The 21,515-nt window shown below is 47.0% G+C and overlaps 1 protein-coding gene and 1 long non-coding RNA gene across 2 annotated transcripts in view; one reads left to right on the forward strand and one right to left on the reverse strand.

Moving 5' to 3' along the window:
- LOC136621464 (uncharacterized) overlaps positions 1 to 15,004 on the reverse strand; it is a 28,282-nt gene extending 13,278 nt beyond the window's left edge. The window contains exon 1 of the long non-coding RNA XR_010791243.1: positions 14,794 to 15,004. This is a non-coding gene — a long non-coding RNA (uncharacterized lncRNA). The remainder of the gene's footprint in view (positions 1 to 14,793) is intronic.
- Positions 1 to 21,515, forward strand: part of GRM7 (glutamate metabotropic receptor 7) — a 402,867-nt gene that overhangs the window by 232,802 nt on the left and 148,550 nt on the right. The gene's annotated exons all lie outside the window — the stretch shown is intronic.

The raw sequence follows: 21,515 nt of genomic DNA on the forward strand, positions 1-21,515 counted from the left end.
CACCATCACCAACAGTACTAACACCAATATCACCATGATCACTACCAACATCAACATGAACACCATCACCAAGTTGGGTCCAGTAGCAGGGTTTGTTTTCTCAATGTCAGCGCAGAAGGACCTGCAGTACTGCTAGGGGTTGTCATACAGCTTAATCTTGCTAATGAAGAAAGACACTTCGGGTACTGGAGAAGTAATCTTTCTAGGGTAGAGGGGGTGCATCGGCAGTTGAGACGAGGTCTCTTTAATATACATTTAGCTACAGTTCACGTTTAAATGTTTCCACATTGTATCCAGTTGGCCCAGTCCATTTAGCTCTCCGCAGGGGGGGTGGGTCAGGTGGTGTGCCCTCACTCATTGAGCCGCCAGCCTGTCAGCTGTCTGCGGTATGCTCTGTATTAATTCAAGGTTTTACCATAATTATGATAGCGCCACTTGGCCTCGTTCTCATGCAGGGCACATGGTGATAATGAGATTTCTCTCTGGATGGTGTCAGAAGACACTTTTTGTGCATCTGTCAGAGAGATATTGTATCTTTCGGCTTCTGCTGATCAAAGCAAAGAACCTTGTACATTATTTGTTTCTTGCAAGTTTCCTGTTACGTGATAGATTTGCAGCAGCTGAGCCATGTGAAATACCAGATTTATTCCTCAAAGCTGGAAGGGGGAGGGGGGCTGACAACCTCCTGACACCCGCCTTTCTTCATTTATCAAACAGCTTGTCATTAATTTACTGAGTTCTATAAGGAAAAATACTGCATGGTGGAGATTATAGCTTTTCTGCTGCTTAAGATGGAAGGTGAACTGCTCCCTCCTCGCCCAGATTAGAGATGGGTAAGAGGTGTTGGGGTGCACAAGAGCTATAACAAGTCTTCATAGAAGTGCCCATAGTACCAGCCTTACGGAAGACCCCAAAGTATCTATCTGATAGCGCCAGACTTGCTGTAGTGACCCCATTGTCAGACTTAAAATACTGCCAGTCAGGGACATATGTATGTAGTTGTATCCAAGACACTGATATCAAATCAGTTCTACTAATAATGCATGATGCCTTTGGGGGGGCAGTTACAGTTTTTGCACTGGGGGCCAGGAGCTTCTAGTTACCCTTCCGATACCACCCTCATGGTAATACTGGATAAGTCCATCCTCACAGGAGACCCTTTTCGTACCCATCTAATAGTAGTGCCTTATACAGGCACTAGTGCCATACTTGCCCTAGTGCCCATATTGCATTCCTTATACCCAACAGTTCTTATGCCCGTTGCACCAGGCTTAGTCATGTCCATATTTCTTGACTTATAATAATCTTCCCTACAGTTTCAGCCTCATCATAGTTCCGGTAGTGCCAGTCTGGGGCATATGATATATGCAGTTGTACCCAGGCCCCTCTGCCCCTTACAGTGAGTTTGGAAAATCTTCAAACCCGTTCACGTTTTACATGTTGTGGCCTTGTGAGTTTCCCATCATTTGCATAATTGTAAAGTGACAACAGAATTTTAGAAATCTTCGTACATTTTTTAAAATGAAAAACTCTTATTTAGTATTGACATAAGTATTCACACCCTGTACTCAGTATTTAGATGAAGCCCTTTTGGCAGCAATTCCAGCCTCCAGTCTTCTTGGCTATAATGCCGCAAGGTTTGCACACCTGGATTTGGGGATTTCTGCCTTCTTTCAGGTTGGATGGGGGCCATCTGTGGGCGAACATTTTCAGGTCTCTCCAGAGATGTTCCATTGGGTTCCAGTCAGGGTTCTAGCTGGGCCACTCAGGAACATTCATAGAGGTATCCCTAAGCCCCTCTTGTGCTGTCCTGGCTGTGTACTTAGGGTTATTGTCTTGTTGGAAGGTGACCCTTCTGCCCAGTCTGAGGTCCCTTGCGCTCTGGATTAGGTTTTCATTATCTCTGTACTTTGCTCCATTCAGCTTTTCATCAATCTTGACCAGTCTCCCGGTCCCCCAGCATGATGCTGCCGCCACCAGGCTTCACAGTAGAGATGGTATTGGGCAGGTGATGAGCGGCACCTGGTTTCCTCCAGACATAATGCTTAGAATCGAAGCAAAAAAGTTCCATCTTGGTGTCATCAGAGCACAGAATCTTGTTTCTCACAGTCTGAGGGTCCTTTAGGCTCTTTTTGGTAACTCCAGCTGACTTTCATGTGTCTTACTGAGGAGAGGCTTCTTTCTGGCCCCTCCGTCATAGAGCCGGGATTGGTGGAGTGCTGCAGTGATGGTTGACCTTCTGGAAGTTTCTCCCATCTGCACACAGGATCTTTGGAGCTCAGCCAGAGTGCCCATTGAGTTCTTGGTCGCCTCTCTTACCAAGGCCCTTCTCCCCCTTACTTCGGTGGGTCAGCAACTCTAGGAAGAGTCCTGGTTGTTCTTCCATGTAAGAATTATCGAGGCCGCTGGGCTCTTGGGAACTTTCAGGGCAGCAGAAATGTTTTTGTAGCTTCTCCAGATCTGTGCCTCCACACAATCCTGTCTCTAAGCTCTGCAGTCAGTTCTTTCCAACTCATGGCTTTGATATGCGTTGTGAGCTGTGAGATCTTATTTAGACAAGGGGGGACTTTTATGTCCAGTCAGCTGAATTTATCGCAGGTGACTCCAATCAAGGTGTAGAAACATCTCAAAGATGATCAAGAGAAATAGGAGGCCACAGAGTTAAATGTCAAGTGTCATACTAAAGGGTGTGAATACTTATGTCAATGCAAAATGGGAGTTTTTCTTTTTTTAAAAATTTGCAAAGATTCCTACTAGAGGTGAGCGAGTATACTCGCTAAGGCACATTACTCAAGCGAGTAGTGCCTTAGCCGAGTATCTCCCTGCTCATCTCTAAAGATTCGGGGAGTGGCGGGGGAGAGCGGGGAGGAACGAAGGGGAGATCTCTCTCTCCCTCTCTCATGCCCGCTCCCTGCGGCAACTCACCTGTCACCGGCGCCCGAATCTTTAGAGACGAGCGGGGAGATACTCGGCTAAGGCACTACTCGCTCGAGTAATGTGCCTTAGCGAGTATACTCGCTCATCTCTAATTCCTACCATTGTGTTGTCACTGTGTCATTATGGGGTATTGAGTGCAGAATGAAAGGAAAAACAAAGCTACCATAAAAAAAAATATATTTTTTTTATAGTTAAAGGTTCTGAAGACACTAATGATAGTTGGGAGACCCAATAAGAGATTTGGCACTGTGGGCCAAGAAATTCTAGTTAACCTTCTGGTGCCAGCCTATTGGTAATACTGATAATTCCATCCTCACAGAATACCCCTTTAGTCCCTCATCTAATAGTGCCATACTCACCTTGATGCCTATATTACATCCCTTATCAAATATCCAACAGTTCCATTCTTATGCTGATCATCCCCACCTTGCCAGCCTTATCATAGTGCCTATCTTGCCAGCTTCACAATGCGTTACCCCACACTTCCTGTCTCCTCCCTGCCTATCAGCAGCTCGTTTGTGTAACTTCCTCTTCCTGTGCTGTTCTCATTAGCTGAGAGTGCTAATACATCGTGTTACAAGGCAGCCGCTAATGTTTCTGTGGTGTCTGTACTCCAAGGCAGTGCTCTCCAATCCCACTACACATAACACACATTGAAAGAACGAACCCCCCACCACTACCACCAGTAAAACAGACATGTGGAAATATGCAAACAATGGCACCTGGATGCTATATACCTCTGGTGTATGTGCTGGAACAACTGTTGAATGCAGTACAAGAGGAAATGAACTTCAACCAGTAGAGGGTGCAGAATCTAGAATGCTGCTCTGGGTGTGATTAGTGTCCAAAGGCAGCTATAACCAAACAAAGGGCTCTTCTATACAATTTGATATATTTGACACATTGCCACAAAAGTTATGTTCACCATCCACATAGATAAATATTGACTGAACCCACTAGTTTTAGCAGAACTAGCCCATCCTCTTATGTGTATGGCAGCCTCCCAAATCTCCCCATGGCAGATGTCAGGGAAGATAACAATTGGGCAGTTGGATTTCAAGTGCCTAATCCTTTTTTTCCCGAGGAGTTAGTTGGGGGGCAGAGAGGTCTGGAAGGGGAGAGAGGGGTCTGTAGGGGGAACAAAGAAGTCTAGAAGGAGACAGAAGAGTATGGAGTAAAACAGGAGTTTAGAGGGGAACAGATGGATCTGGAGGGCAAACAAAGGGTCTGAAGGGGAACCAAGTGCTCTGAAAGGTGACAGAGGGGTCTGGGGGGGGGAAGAAAGGGATCTGGAAGGGGACAGGGGAGTATGGAGTAAAACAGAAATCTAGAGAGAACAGATGGATCTGGAGGAGGATAGAGGAGTCTGGAGGGGAACCAATGGGTCCAAAGGGCAACCAAGGGGTCTGGAAGGTGACAAAGGGGTATGAAGGGGACAGGGATGTCTGATAGCAGCTTTCTTCCCCCTCTACATTAACATTATATGCACAAATGGCTGACAGCTGTCTAATTTCTTTGGCCGACCCTAAGCTACTGCATTATCTGTCCTTAGAGAGTCATTATGATCTAAAGACTAATAGCAAATTCAGCTCTACTGCATCATAGATATATAGTGAGATTAATTCCACACTATCTGGAATTTAACTGAAAATGTTGAATTATCAGATTCCAGATTAAAGGAAATGCACTGTGTATAGGTGATAAGTGGCTGTTTGCTCCTGATCTTGGGTTGTCAGTCACGCAGCGTTGAGCAGGGAGAGGGTTAATACATCTGCAGTCTCAGCCTTTGTTCCTCAGCCATCTAGCAGACAGCCATACATCACCCTGGGCCTTCGGCAGACCTGCCCGCTAGATTTATGGCATGTATAATTATCAATATGGCTTTACAAACATGTACATTAAGCCAGTCTAACACCCCATAAATCCTGCTGCGTAATCCCCATATAAACAAGGCAAATGTGCTCTGCCATCCCATTCTATGCCAGGGGCCGGGCACAGCTTTCCTTGTGTTGTTTGAGGCATAGAAAATGCAGAGTGGAGGAACTCCAGCCAGGTCTAAAGCTGCTCGTGATGCTATTATGCCGCTTCTATCGTCTGCCGCTCCTTTTGCATTATACAATAATACGGCATGCCCTATTTAGATTGGACGTCTTATGGGTAGATTATTAGTGCTTTAGTATAGAGCCCATAGAATTCAATTTTACCTCTCCAGCTATGTTCATATCAAGCCCAAAGATAAGTTGGTGCGGCTTAAAAAAAATGCTTTAAAAATTAGATTATTGATGCATTTCAGGCCATTGCAATTTTTAATCATAGGTGATGTTGATCTACACACATGTCAACTCCCATCATCCACCAGTCACTAATAAGGAATATTATATGAGTCTGTATTCACGTTGTTGAAATATCTGCTACAAGGAGGATTAAGAATGGCCCTGAAACGTGCGAGAATGTGATGTTTTTAAATGTCTAGTGATGATGGAGTAATTGGCATGACTTTAACTGAGTTTAGCACTTGAGAAACCGTCTTGAAATGTGAGTAAAATGTGATATCTCATGACGTATCAGTCTGTTTCCTTTTCTTCTCCACCTGGACCAGACCATCATGATGATTTCTCATAAAAACTGCAGAGATTGCACCTGAGAAATCTTTGGCTCCTCTTTGGATGCAATTCAGCAGCCGTTCGCCGGCTCTACAGCAACACAAATGAATTCAGATTCCAGACCATTAAATTAATGTAGACCCCAACCAAGAAACCCTAAATACAGACCCCAGTCTAGAATAAATATAGCCCCCTGACTAGATCCCAAAATAAAGTCATATTCCATACTGAACCTTTAAATAAATGCAGCCTTTAGACCCCTGAACAAATACAGACTCTATACCAAACCCCCTTAACAATTACAGACACCCTATATTATTACAGTCCCCTGACTAGAGTCATGTAAACAAATGCCACAGACCAAATCCCCTAAATGCACACCCTCTGAATAGATTCAGATCACCGACTGCACCCTGTAAATACAGACAACAGATCTCTACGCTTCTACAGAACTCAGACCAGAACCCCTAAATATGGGACACCAGACCACACAAATAAAGAAATACAGACCCCAGAGCAAATCCCTTAAATAAGTAAAGACCCACTAAATTATTACAGTCCCCAAAACATCTAACTAAACAAGTACCCCAGACCTATTCCCCTAAATACAGACCTACACTCCTTAATAGATTCAGATACCAGACCCTGTTAGTAAATTCAGACCCGAGGTCGGACCCACTAAAAGCAAACACCAGGCTCCTAAACTAATGCAGACTGAAGCAAAAAAAACACCTAAATAGAGACCTTTAAATAAAAACTATCATAGTACTCAGACCAGACCCCTCTAAACATACAGACCCCTGATCAGTCAACCCTCAAATAAAAACAGACCCCCTAAATACAAGGCCAAACGACACCATCTAAATGGATTTAAGACCTTTGACCAGATCCTATTAATACAGATAACAGACCCCCTAAACTAATACAAACCCTAGATCCCCTAAATAGATTCACACCTGCTAAATACAGACACAAGACCCTCTAAACTAACAGATTCAAGCCCAGATCCCCTAAATACATATCCCTAAATACATACAGACCTCAGACCAAACTCCACAATAAATGGGGACGCCAGACCTCTTAAACTGTTACAGTCCCCAGACCCTTCTAAACAAATTCAGACCCCAGACCAGACCCCCTAAATACTGACAGCAGACCCCCTAAACTAATACAGACTTCAGCCCAGAACCCCTAAATACATGCAGATCCCTAAATAAATATGGATGCTAGATAGCTATGGCTCCTCACACTCTGTCTGCTCCTTATATATCTTGAGGCTCTGCCCTCTGACTTCAGGACACATATCTAGTCATGTGACGCTATCTGCACCAGTCCTTCTGCAGTAACCTGCACACCTTTGTGCTTTTTGGATGCACATTGTAGCTTTATGTTGGTTTTAAAACCTCATGTGCATCAAATATTTGGACACTTTGGATGGCCATATGCCTCCTGGGAGCATTGGACAGTAGCCCAAAACCCCATATTGTAATTCGCTATGCCCTATATAAGGACATATGAACATCATAGTTAGTCTCCCCCACTTGAGACCAGATTCTAAGAGCTAGAATAGAGATCATTGTCCCTCATAGTGTGCAGACAATACCACATCTTGTTGGACCAGTCTTACAGGTCTAACCCCTTTGTTGCCTCTGGGTACACGATACTTGTATAATTGAATCTGGGTCCCTGGAGCTGTCTGCTTCTTCAAGGACTGAATTCCCCATGGAAAGAGAGTCTCCCTCTCCTTCCAGGCAGCGTGATGTCATTTTCAGCCCCTGGTCATTAGGCTCTTTTGGCATCTTGTTTGCCCCTGGTTGTCAGGGTTCTTTTCATGGCCTCCTCCTGCACTGCTCTCCTCTCTGGGGACTGCGCTGCTCACATCGCTCTCATTATACAGCGGCCGGCGCCAAGTCAAAAACCCGTGGCTTGCTGGGCTCGCTTCACAAAAACAACTGCTGCTGCATTCTCTTTCTGAACCCACAGGTTGCTGTGACGCAGCTGTAATTCCTTATAACAGGCCGATATGGCTGCCAGCCCTCCTCTTCTGACGCGCTGACTGCGTCATCCAATGTGCCGAGCTCAGCACTATACATTTTCAAATAGAGGGGGCTTTCTTCACAACGCTGATATGCTAAACGCATCTGCACTGCATCAGTAAAGTGAGTGGTGCCTCTATCCACACACTCACACGAGGATTCACCAAAATAGCGCCTCCTATACCCTGTGCCACTTGGTTGGCAGAGGGGTCTGCCGCTATAGCGCTATCAGTGCTTTCACTGGCGCTGGCAAATACCTTCTGCTGCTGCATGTCCCCCTTTTCCGGTTGAGTCCTGGGCTGGAGGGGGCGGGGCTTAACATCATGGCTCCACTGAAATACTGTTCACTAAAATGGCGCAAATATAACCGGGGACGTTGAATGTGCATAAATCCATGCATTGCTAAACTCATTGCCTATACATAACCCACGTACGTCGCCTCCAAAAAAACTCCAGCAGATTTATAGGCGGAGACGCCCTCCATTGATTTCACGAAAACTCCTGCCAGGCGATAAATCTCTCACGTTGCTCTCATTTGCTGATGGGAAGATGAAACATCGCACTTGTGGCTGTGTTAACCTCATTCAATATTAAATTCCTTATCAAGAGGTGCAGGGACATGCGCAAATTTATTACCAGGGCAATTAATGGAAAATCGTTACGGGAGAAAATGCCTGCAGAAGCTCTCAGAGAGGAGACTGTCAGACATAGCTGAGCTGGGTTTGTCAGTTGGTGCAATCCTCTGCAGTGGGGTGGGATTTGTCATGTGTAGCAGAGCTCGGTTTGTCAACTCTAGTAATAGTAAGGCTTTATACACATGGGCGATTCTCCAATTCCGAGATGGACAGAGCTCACACTGGAAATGAACCCATTCCATTCAATAGGATTAATAGATTTCAGTGGTTTCGTTTTCACTATGGGGATTCTCGCCCGTTAATTGTGCGGGTGAGAAACGATTGGACCTGCCCTATCTTTCCACACGGCATACTCTATTGTGTATTGTGCATACTCTGTGTGCATTTACGTACCAAAGGTCCCAATACCTGCATAATTGCGCAATATGCTGCGCAATTTTGCGTGAAATCAAAACACATCTGGTACTAATTAAGAGTCTGTTAAATCATGGTAGGGGTGTGTCCGTGCCGATGTGAATGAACTCTGACAGCGCCAAAAGTACAGTAAAATGTATAGCCACGCCCCTTCTGCTCGTCCGCACTCATTTTAAAAAAAGGGGTGAGGCTGGCATAAAACATTAAAAAGTCACAATGCTTTTCGCAAAACCCTGCTTGCGCTAAAATGTAATCTTTTTGATGCCAGAATTCTGGTGTATGAGGGTTAATAAATAACCCCCACTGTAGGACATATGGTTCTCCGGGATATTTTGGATGTTTTCCATTGATGACCTGTCCCCAGGATAGGTCATCAACAGATAATTGGTCTGTTGTTCAGGACCCCTGCCAATCAGTTCATTTCTATTGCCACTGTCAGTATGGACAGCGCGGGAAGCAGATTGCGCTGACCATAGCACAGTGGTCCAGGTTTGTATTGCAGGTGCAGCTTCCATTAAATTCACTGCCATACCGACCCATTTTGCTACACTACAGTCAGCGCGATCTGGCAGTTTTTCCTCTACTCCTACCTCATCCCTCACAGGCTGGGGCAGGATCAGAGAGTAATAGATGTTGTAGGGTGTAGAATAATTAAACCAATTCCATTAGGCCTCCACGGCCATTTAAGGTTCTTCAGACACGCCACACAGGGCAGGGTCTCCCCGCGGACGTGGAGGGAGCGTTTCCGTTGTGTTAGTGAGAAGCTGCAAAGTCAGGAAAGTGCCTGAAACTTCATTATCACAGCGCCGGGAACTCAGGGACTGCGTGTCATGTCTAATCAGGGGCCTCGAATAAGAGGAGCCGGTAAAGAGCTGAGCTGGTATTATGTGCCGCTAAGAAGCCCACGGCCTGAGGACGAGAGCTCGCCATCCCTGGGCTCACTGGATTAGCTCCGTACGACCATAGATAAATGATCAGCTGAGAGACAATGTTTGAAATAGGCGGTTTGTGACGGTCGATCGGGTCCTCATGTAAGCGTCCACTGACTGTACAGACAGAAGCCTAACTATAAGGGGTGCAGGTGTGAGAGTGGCACTCACCACCGATACCTGAGTGGGTCACATAAAAAGGTAAATGGCAGTTGGTAGGTGAGAATCCGGTACAGATTTAGAGCCCACCTGCTATGCCCAGTTTTGCCTGGCGCACGCACTCTGCCACGTCACTATCCAACAGCGTTTGCCCAATAATCTTTCTAAAAGGGGAACGAGAAACTCCAATTTACCCTTGTATACATGACAAACTTAGGGGGGGGGGGGGTGGCATTACGTCCATGTACATTATGCCTGGTCACCTAACAGTACTGTGCTGCATGTGGTGTTACCTCAAATTGGCATGGTTTTGGCTGCATCACACACAGCCATGTGGTCTTGCGGCACACTACAGTCTAACGTAGGGGCACCCTTAACTCAATACATAGAGAAGTATTGTCTTAGCCCTCCATAGATAGCAGCATTATGGATTAAATAGCTTTGCATCCATAAACATCTGACTGACCTAAAGTAATAGTTCTTTACCAGGGGGTGTAGGCAATGACTTATGTGTGGGTACATAAGCCAAAGGGGCCCAATAGCAAAATCCCAACTAGAGTTTTTTGCTAGTGATACTATGACACCCCAAAACCAAGCTATCAGGGCTCCATCTTTCTTGCATTTCCCCACCCTCTTCTTTTAGGACACCATGGACCTTTGGTTAAATCCCAACAATGCTATGCACATGGGAGTGATGGGCCCAATGCAGATTGACATAGATCCTAAAGAAAGTGATACCCCCTTTTCCATTGATGGCCTCTATGGTATGTACCTCCATTCTCATGGGTACACTCCGTAGTATGTGCCCCCTCTGTCATTAGAGTCCGTTGTGGTATGTACCACCTCTCTCATGGGCGGCTTCTATGGTTTGTTCTCTTTTCTCATTGACGACTTCTGTGGTATGTGCCTTATTTCTTAAAGATGGCTTCTGTGGTATGTTCCCTATTTCTCATTGGAGCTCTCTGTAGTATGTACCTCTTTGTCATAGGCAGCCTGTGTGATATGTACCCTTTTCTCATAGGCGGCCTCTATGATATGTACCCACTTTCTTTTGATCGGCCTTTATGGTATGTACCTCTTCTCTTATGGGTGGTCTCTGTAGTATGTACCCTCTTTCTCATGATCAGCCTCTATGGTATGTACCCCTTTTCTAGTGGTATGAATCTGCTTTCTCATGATCGGTCTCTGTGGTATGTACCTCCTTTCTAGTAGTATGCATTCACTTTCTTATTATCAGCCTCTGTGGTGTGTACCCCATTCTCATGGGCAGCCTATGTGGTATGAACCCCGATTCTCGTCATTAGTCTGCAGGTCTCCATCTATTGCCACTGTCTTATAGACCCCTATCTGGACCTGTATGGGTTGGTAGTACAGTAGTCATTAGTACAGCTCATTAAAAGTTATGAGTGTAGGAGAAGTGATAAGGTAGCGGCTTTGCAGTTAATCCCATCTCCATTCAGTAGGGCTTAAACAGATGGGTGCATGCGCTAATACGCTCACCGCTACGGAGAGTATTAGCGCATGAACCAGTTTTTTTGTTTTACTATTCAAACTCTGTTTCACAGAAGAGGCAGAGTAGAAGTCTCCAAATTTAACTAGAAATGCCCTATCACAGTGGTGACTTAGAGTAAAAGGTTTATTTTTATTCCAACGATTAAAATATACACGTAGGGGCACAACACATAAAACAAAACAAAAGTGATTAAAGGACGTGGTGTGGACCATCCAACCACACCATAAGCAGTCACTCAAGGTAAGTGTTTAGTCACACTCTTACGCGTGTGGGTGTCAAAAATATGTGGTCCGCAATGACCACAAAGTTTCTGGTCCTGCTTGTGGCCAGTTAGGCAGGTGGCCGAAACTTGATTGTATATTAGCGCACCGGGTGTATAAGAGTGAAATGTCTCCGGTTGCTATTTCTTAGTATTGTGTAACCCACACGTCATAAAAAGATTCGATTCTAGTGACTCGGATGTGTGTTTCTTCACATTCGTTACAAAAGGAGGATTAGAGATACTCGTCTGGCTCAAAATAAAGAGACGAAATTTGGTCTATGCCAAGGGAGACATCTCTCAAGGATTCTGAAGATGTCGGATATATTACAGGATTACCAATGAGAGAGCCTCCCAGAGATAGAATGCGGCCTCCCTTCTATTGATAGGGGTCGTATTTAGAGGATACTCGACCCCAGGCATTAAAGATCCCTTTACGTATTTAATTTCTCAATAATTTGTTGCTCATTGGTTTGTTGCTCAGTTTGTTGCTCGACGCGTTTCACCGCTCAAGTTTGAGTGGATCATCAGGAGTAATATGAATTGAGATTAGATATTGCTGACGATATTGGAGGGTCTAAATAGACCAGTTCGTAAAGAAACTAGTGTCCCAATCTTTAGAGGACCAGCTGTTGCAGCAGAGATAGTGAGGGTTAAATACCACCTGGAGTGAGATCCTTGATCCCCCAGTGTCTCATATTAGGTTGGACACAGATGTAAGGATATCAAGGGTGTCTCACCTCAACGTCAAAAATGACATTGAGTACGAATGTATCTCATGAGACTTTTTGAAACGGGAATGATTGAAAAAAACTCAGGACTCAAATCCTCACATGAGCATAAGGATACATAAGTATCTTGTTGGAGTGAGTAGAGTATACTGAGTGGCAGGTCTCCGTTTCAAAATTAGACAGCCAACTGGTCGACGTCCCATGCAATATGTGTGGTGGGGCGTCGTACCAGTGCCTTAAAGGTGTTTGTCTCTGTATCTCTCAGGGTACGTGTTTCCCACGGGAGGGAGATACAAACACCTTACTCCTTGGTGGTATTCCCCCAATTCAAATCTGCTTTTCCTATTTCAATTGCAAGAGTGAGCTAGTCAATTTCTGGCCCATTCGTATAGGAATAGTCTAAAGATACCCGCCCAAGTTTCTTTTCCCAAAGTGTCAAAATTGACAGAAGAGAAGGATGGATACAAGAAAAAAATAACAAAGCTGGTGTCCGTAGCCCAGATGGTAGGCTAGGGAAACTCTATTCAAACTCTGCGCTATTGTACATGAGTTAAATAAAAAGCAGGAACATAGGTCTACTCCATCGTTGTTGCAAGTCGAAAAACTACATTCGAGAAAGATATGGCAAGTCCTATCTTTTCTCACACATAGTATTAACCAATCCAATCCAATTTGTATCCTGGTTTTCCGAGGGGGCTTACTCTTTTTCTGCTGTTATACAACGGCGCTATATGCTGGCTAAAGCCAGTACTACATGTGGTGACATGTTGAATAGGCTTCGTCAGCAGAGAGGCTGGCAATATACAGTAAGAGAACCCCGACGGACGTCTTCCAGCATCGGAGCTGCATAGCGTTAAATCATAATGTCTTCAGAGGTCAGACAGGGGACTGGAAAGGGTTAATGTACGAGAATCACGCTAGTGAAATGAAACCATTGAAATCAATGGTTTTGTTTTGTCCAGTTTTGCGACCGTGATTTTCACGGCACCAAAACGGTACAAAAATAGACTCATGTGTTTAAGCCCTCAGGAGAGTAACTGCTTCAGTCCAGTGATGCCAAGGATAAAGTCAGGAACAGATACGTTCCTCTTATGATGGCAGGAAGGTTAGATGGAAATGATGTGAGGCTCAACTCCAGTAGTGGCACGTGTCAAGGGTGGTGACAGTCACCAGAGCAGAGACACCATGTGGACGCTGGTGGTAAGGCCTGTTATGTCTCTTAAATGTTCTGAATATGTCACTCTGAGAACAAAGGAAGAGCTTGTCATTACAGAATTAAAGGGGTTGTCCAGCGCCGAAACGTTTTTTGTTTTTTTTCAATAGCCCCCCCGTTCGGCGCGAGACAAACCCGATGCAGGGGTTTAAAAAAAAAACCGGATAGTACTTACCCGAATCCCCGCGCTCCGGTGACTTCTTACTTACCTTGCGAAGATGGCCGCCGGGATCTTCACCCACGGTGGACCGCAGGTCTTCTCCCATGGTGCACCGTGGGCTCTGTGCGTTCCATTGCCGATTCCAGCCTCCTGATTGGCTGGAATCGGCACACGTGATGGGGCGGAGCTACGAGGAGCAGCTCTCCGGCACGAGCTGCCCCATTCAGAAGGGAGAAGACCGGACTGCGCAAGCGCGTCTAATCGGGCGATTAGACGCTGAAATTAGATGGCTCCATGGAGACGGGGACGCTAGCAACGGAGCAGGTAAGTGAATAACTTCTGTATGGCTCATAATTAATGCACGATGTCTATTACAAAATGTATTAATATGGCCATACAGAAGTGCTGAACCCCACTTGCTTTCGCGGGACAACCCCTTTAATGTTTGACGCTGTTTTCTGGCAGGTTTTCTTCCCTTCTCCATTGTAAAGATGTGACATATTATCAAATGTTACATAATGTTGATAAATTTGTTGGATCTTCAAATGTTTCGAGCTGTTGAGTCTCCTTGTGCACCCCCAACTCCTGGAGTGAGATTGCGACAAATTTTGTGACTTTTTAAAAAGTTGCATTTTATAAATGTTTCTATAAACCTCCCACCACTCAGACGCCTTTTGGAATGCCAAGTGGAATGCGAGGTGGAACATCTATTCTTTTTGGTTCAAGTTAATAGCATCGTCTAGACATAACACACTGTGTGCAAACTCTCAGCTCTATTAGTATGTGACTCAGGGTACCTTCACATGGGCGTATTTGTAATACGTAGAGAATAGAACCCATGGATTTTAATGGTTTCATTCTCATTACTCTTTTTTGCGTGTGCAAAAAAAACAACAGCATGCTCCATTTTTGTGCGCATTTGCAAACCAACGGTTCTACAGAAGACTATGGGAGATGCTGTATTGCTGCAAGAAGCAAGGCTTAGATTCGGATACGGTTTTAAAGAGAGTAAGACAGTATGGAAAGTTTAGCAATAATAGTTTATTCAAATTAAGTCATAATCGAGAATAGTGATATATAAATGACCTTCTTTTGTAAACTAACTATATACAAATGATAAAAGTTGCAACTTACATAATATCAAAAAGTATAAATATAGCAAATAACATCACATCATTATCTATATATAAAGGATACAACTTACATCACATCACTGGGAGGCGGCATCATCATCTGACTTGTATAACAGCAGCTAGGAAACCCACTTTCAAACAGCACCAAGACAGAAAACCTTTAGGAAACTGGCCCGACAAGTAGGGCATCCCCTCACTTGTTTGAATGGTTTCTGCCTTAGCCACGGAAAGTAAAACTTTCACACTATGTTAGCACAAAATGCCTACGTGTTGATTTCCTAGTCCTCATGACAGAATGACGCCAGCGTATTATGTCATGAGACAGAAAAAACAAACACATTGTGCGCAAACTTAATCTGAACCTCCAGCTACATCTTATTATACAACCATGAATGCTAATCCTCCTTCCAGATGTACAGTACCTTGTGTGCAATCTTTATCTAAAACATACACACTGATCCTCCTCCCAGACACAAGGATAACATGACTCTTCATTGTGTGCTAACTTACTCTTAAGACATACACATCTTCATTTTATGATATAACCAGAAATACCTCCCAAAACGGAGTCTAAACAATCACACAATCAGCATATCCCTGACAATCCACTCTTGATGATTTAGAATACATAGAGTAACTAAGTGGAATTGTTTCTAGGTTACAATTACACAACCTATATGTTATACAACAATACCATAATGTGAGTAAAATACATAAAATGAGCACAATTAACATCCAATTTAGGGTTTGAGAAGGAGTAGGAGACCAAGCAGTAAATATATCATACCAGTGGTAACCGGTCTCTGCTTAAATTTTAGTCGCACTTTTTTACGTAACCACGGTTTGCTTTTCAAGTTCTATTTATGATTGATTAGTAACTTCTAAATGTTCCATTAAATGTTCTGCATTTTTCATAAGATTATTAATCTTATCAAGAGATACTGTAAGGCTTGACATAAGCAATATATCTGGATGCCAAACTAATAATTGTTCTGCATCAGGTAAGAAAGTATAGGCTTCATAAACCCTTTCCAATCCAATTTCGGATTCAGGGTTTCCTAAAAGGCTTTCTCTTTTTGCTGTTATACAACAGTGCCATCTGCTGGCTAAAGCCAGTGTGTGTGCTCCAGAGAGACTCCAACAGTGGAGTGGCTGGCAATAGACGGTAAGAATACCTTGTGGGACATCTTCTGACATTGGAGCTGTACAAGCTTCAATCAGAATGTGTTAAGACATCAGACAGGGAATTGGAAAGGGTTAAACCAATGTAACAATGATACATTACAAAACAACCAGAAAGGGAATACTCAAATTATACTTCCTACTTGTGTGGATTAGTTACCATTAGAGATGAGCGAGCACCAAAATGCTCGGGTGCTCGTTACTCGGGACGAAATTTTCGCGATGCTCGAGGGTTCGTTTCGAGTAACGAACCCCATTGAAGTCAATGGGCGACCCGAGCATTTTTGTATATCGCCGATGCTCGCTAAGGTTTCCATTTGTGAAAATCTGGGCAATTCAAGAAAGTGATGGGAACGACACAGCAACGGATAGGGCAGGCGAGGGGCTACATGTTGGGCTGCATCTCAAGTTCCCTGGTCCCACTATTAAGCCACAATAGCGGCAAGAGTGCCCCCCCCCAACAACTTTTACTTCTGAAAAGCCCTCATTAGCAATGCATACCTTAGCTAAGCACCACACTACCTCCAACAAAGCACAATCACTGCCTGCATGACACTCCGCTGCCACTTCTCCTGGGTTACGTGCTGCCCAACCCCCCCCCCCCCCCCCGCACGACCCAGTGTCCACAGCGCACACCAAATGGTCCCTGCGCAGCCTTCAGCTGCCCTCATGCCACATCACCCTCATGTCTATTTATAAGTGCGTCTGCCATGAGGAGGAACCGCAGGCACACGCTGCAGAGGGTTGGCACGGCTAGGCAGCGACCCTCTTTAAAAGGGGCGGGGCGATAGCCCACAATGCTGTACAGAAGCAATGAGAAATATAATCCTGTGCCACCGCCATCAGGAGCTGCACACGTGGGCATAGCAATGGGGAACCTATGTGCCACACACTATTCATTCTGTCAAGGTGTCTGCATGCCCCAGTCAGACCGCGGTTTTTTATAAATAGTCACAGGCTGGTACAACTCCGCAATGGGAATTCTGTGTGCACCCACAGCATGTGTGGCTCCCTGGAACCCACCGGCTGTACATAAATGTATCCCATTGCAGTGCCCATCACAGCTGAGGTAACGTCCGATTAAATGCAGGTGGGCTTCGGCCCACACTGCATGCCCCAGTCAGACTGGGGGTCTTTAGAAGTGGACACATGCAGTTACAACTCCGTGTGGACCGACAGCATGGGTGGGTGCCAGGAAGCCACCGGCAGTACATAAATATATCCCATTGCATTGCCCATCACAGCTGAGGTAATGTCATGTTTAATGCAGGTGGGCTTCGGCCCACACTGCATGCCCCAGTCAGACTGGGGTTCTTTAGAAGTGGACACATGCAGTTACAACTCCGTGTGGACCGACAGCATGGGTGGCTCCCTGGAACCCACCGGCTGTACATAAATGTATCCCATTGCAGTGCCCATCACAGCTGATGTTCGTCAGCTTTAATGCAGGTGGGCAAAAAATTAATTGGATTACACTGTAGGCGAGGGCCCCAAAAAATTGGTGTACCAACAGTACTAATGTACGTCAGAAAAATTGCCCATGCCCAACCAAGAGGGCAGGTGAAACCCATTAATCGCTTTGGTTAATGTGGCTTAATTTGTAACTAGGCCTGAAGGCAGCCCAGTTAAAATAAAAATTGGTTCAGGTGCAAGTTTCAACGCTTTAATGAGCATTGAAACGTATAAAAATTGTTTACAAAAATTATATGACTGAGCCTTGTGGGCCTAAGAAAAATTGCCCGTTCGGCGTGATTACGTCAGGTTTCAGGAGGAGAAGCAGGAGGAGGAGGACGAATATTATACACAGATTGATGAAGCTAAAAGGTCCACGTTTTTAATGGTGATAGAGAACAATGCTTCCATCCGCGGGTGCAGCCTACGTATTGTTTAGGTATCGCTGCTGTCCGCTGGTGGATAAGAGAAGTCTAGGGAAATCCAGGCTTTGTTCATCTTGATGAGTGTAAGCCTGTCGGCACTGTCGGTTGACAGGCTGGTACGCTTATCTGTGATGATTCCCCCAGCCGCACTAAACACCCTCTCTGACAAGACGCTAGCCGCAGGACAAGCAAGCACCTCCAGGGCATACAGCGCGAGTTCAGGCCACGTGTCCAGCTTCGACACCCAGTAGTTGTAGGGGGCAGAGGCGTCACGGAGGACGGTCGTGCGATCGGCTACGTACTCCCTCACCATCCTTTTACAGTGCTCCCGACGACTCAGCCTTGACTGGGGAGCGGTGACACAGTCTTGCTGGGGAGCCAGAAAGCTGTCAAAGGCCTTAAAGAGTGTTCCCCTGCCTGTGCTGTACATGCTGCCTGATCTCTGCGCCTCCCCTGCTACCTGGCCCTCGGAACTGCGCCTTCGGCCACTAGCGCTGTCGGATGGAAATTTTACCATCAGTTTGTCCGCCAGGGTCCTGTGGTATAGCATCACTCTCGAACCCCTTTCCTCTTCGGGTATGAGAGTGGAAAGGTTCTCCTTATACCGTGGGTCGAGCAGTGTGTACACCCAGTAATCCGTAGTGGCCAGAATGCGTGTAACGCGAGGGTCATGAGAAAGGCATCCTAACATGAAGTCAGCCATGTGTGCCAGGGTACCTGTACGCTACACATGGCTGTCCTCACTAGGAAGATCACTTTCAGGATCCTCCTCCTCCTCCTCCGGCCATACACGCTGAAAGGATGACAGGCAAGCAGCATGGGTACCCTCAGCAGTGGGCCAAGCTGTCTCTTCCCCCTCCTCCTCATCCTCCTCATGCTCCTCCTCCTCCTCCTCAAAGCGCTGAGATATAGACAGGAGGGTGCTCTGACTATCTAATGATTGCAGCAACGCCGCTCACCATCTGGGTAGACTTCTCAAGGTTTCCAAGGACCTGGCAGATGTCTGCCAACCAGGCCCACTCTTCTGTAAAGAATTGAGGAGGCTGACTCCCACTGCGCCGCCCATGTTGGAGTTGGTATTCCACTATAGCTCTACGCTGCTCATAGAGCCTGGCCAACATGTGGAGCGTAGAGTTCCACCGTGTGGGCACGTCGCACAGCAGTCGGTGCACTGGCAGATGAAACCGATGTTGCAGGGTGCGCAGGGTGGCAGCGTCCGTGTGGGACTTGCGGAAATGTGCGCAGAGCCGGCGCACCTTTCCGAGCAGGTCTGACAAGCGTGGGTAGCTTTTCAGAAAGCGCTGAACCACCAAATTAAAGACGTGGGCCAGGCATGACACGTGCGTGAGGCTGCCGAGCTGCAGAGCCGCCACCAGGTTACGGCCGTTGTCACACACGACCATGCCCGGTTGGAGGCTCAGCGGCGCAAGCCAGCGGTCGGTCTGCTCTGTCAGACCCTGCAGCAGTTCGTGGGCCATGTGTCTCTTCTCTCCTAAGCTGAGTAGTTTCAGCACGGCCTGCTGACGCTTGCCCACCGCTGTGCTGCCACGACGCACGACACCGACTGCTGGCGACGTGCTGCTGCTGACACATCTTGATTGCGAGACAGAGGTTGCGTAGGAGGAGGAGGAGGGTGGTTTAGTGGAGGAAGCATACACCGCCGCAGATACCACCACCGAGCTGGGGCCCGCAATTCTGGGGGTGGGTAGGACGTGAGCGGTCCCAGGCTCTGACTCTGTCCCAGCCTCCACTAAATTCACCCAATGTGCCGTCAGGGAGATATAGTGGCCCTGCCCGCCTGTGCTTGTCCACGTGTCCGTTGTTAAGTGGACCTTGCCAGTAACCGCGTTGGTGAGGGCGCGTACAATGTTGCGGGAGACGTGGTTGTGCAGGGCTGGGACGGCACATCGGGAAAAGTAGTGGCGTCTGGGAACTGAGTAGCGTGGGGCCGCGGCTGCCATCATACCTTTGAAAGCCTCCGTTTCCACAACCCTATACGGCAGCATCTCCAGGCTGATAAATTTGGCTATGTGCACGTTTAACGCTTGAGCGTGCGGGTGCGTGGCGGCGTACTTACGCTTGCGCTAGCGATGGCTGGACGGTGCGCTGAGAGACATTGGTGGATGGGGCCGAGCACAGCAGAGGTGAGGGTGTGGGTGAAGGCCAGGAGACGGTAGTGCCTGTGTCCTGAGAGGGGGGTTGGATCTCAGTGGCAGGTTGGGGCACAGGGGGAGAGGCAGTGGTGCAAACCGGAGGCGGTGAACGGCCTTCGTCCCACCTTGTGGGGTGCTTGGCCATCATATGTCTGCGCATGCTGGTGGTGGTGAGGCTGGTGGTGGTGGCTCCCGAGCTGATCTTGGCGCGACAAAGGTTGCACACCACTGTTCGTCGGTTGTCTGCACTCTCAGTGAAAAACTGCCAGACCTTTGAGCACCTCGGCCTCTGCAGGGTGGCATGGCGCGAGGGGGCGCTTTGGGAAACAGTTGGTGGATTATTCGGTCTGGCCCTGCCTCTACCCCTGGCCACCGCACTGCCTCTTGCAACCTGCCCTGCTGCTGCACTTGCCTCCCCCTCTGAAGACCTGTCCTCAGTAGGCGTAGCAAACCAGGTGGGGTCAGTCACCTCATCATCCTGCTGCTCTTCCTCCGAATCCTCTGTGCGCTCCTCCCTCGGACTTACTCCAATTACTACTACCTGAGTGATAGACAACTGTGTCTCATCGTCATCGTCCTCCTCACCCACTGAAAGCTCTTGAGACAGTTGCCGGAAGTCCCCAGCCTCATCCCCCGGACCCCGGGAACTTTCCAAAGGTTGGGCATCGGTCACGACAAACTCCTCCAGTGGGAGAGGATTCGGAACCATTGCTGCCCATTCTGGGCAGGGGCCCGAGAACAGTTCCTGGGAGTCTGCCTGCTCCTCAGAATGTGTCATTGTAATGGAGTGAGGAGGCTGGGAGGAAGGAGGAGCAGCAGCCAGAGGATTCAGAGTTGCAGCAGTGGACGGCGCAGAATTCTGGGTGGTCGATAGATTGCTGGATGCCCTTTCTGCCATCCACGACAGGACCTGCTCACACTGCTCATTTTCTAATAAAGGTCTACCGCGTGGACCCATTAATTGTGAGATGAATGTGGGGACGCCAGAAACGTGCCTCTCTCCTACTCCCGCAGCAGTCGGCTGCGACACACCTGGATCAGGAGCTCGGCCTGTGCCCACACCCTGACTTGGGCCTCCGCGTCCTCGCCCGCGTCCACGTCCTCTAGGCCTACCCCTCAGCATGGTGTATTACCAGTAGTGCAGAAACAGAACGCTGTAATTAAATGTGCCGCTTATTGGCCTGTGGTTGGAGGCTGACTTCCCTTACTGAACGCACAGCAGATCCAGGAAACTATTTTGCGCCAGCCTGCTGTAATGTTTAGCTGCGTATTAATTAGGACTACTACCCCCAGCAGATAGATACTGTAGGCAGCGTATAATATTATGTATACTGTTTCCCTCTGGCGGGATGACGGCGCTGATGTAACGGAGACAGCAGATCCAGGAAACAATTTTGCGCCAGCCTGCTGTAACGCTTAGCTGCGTATTAATTAGGACTACTACCCCCAGCAGATAGATACTGTAGGCAGCGTATAATATTATGTATACTGTTTCCCTCTGGTGGGATGACGGCGCTGATGTAACAGAGACAGCAGATCCAGGAAACAATTTTGCGCCAGCCTGCTGTAACGCTTAGCTGC

Source organism: Eleutherodactylus coqui, chromosome 3 (genome assembly GCF_035609145.1).
Source record: "Eleutherodactylus coqui strain aEleCoq1 chromosome 3, aEleCoq1.hap1, whole genome shotgun sequence".
Taxonomy (NCBI): domain Eukaryota; kingdom Metazoa; phylum Chordata; class Amphibia; order Anura; family Eleutherodactylidae; genus Eleutherodactylus; species Eleutherodactylus coqui.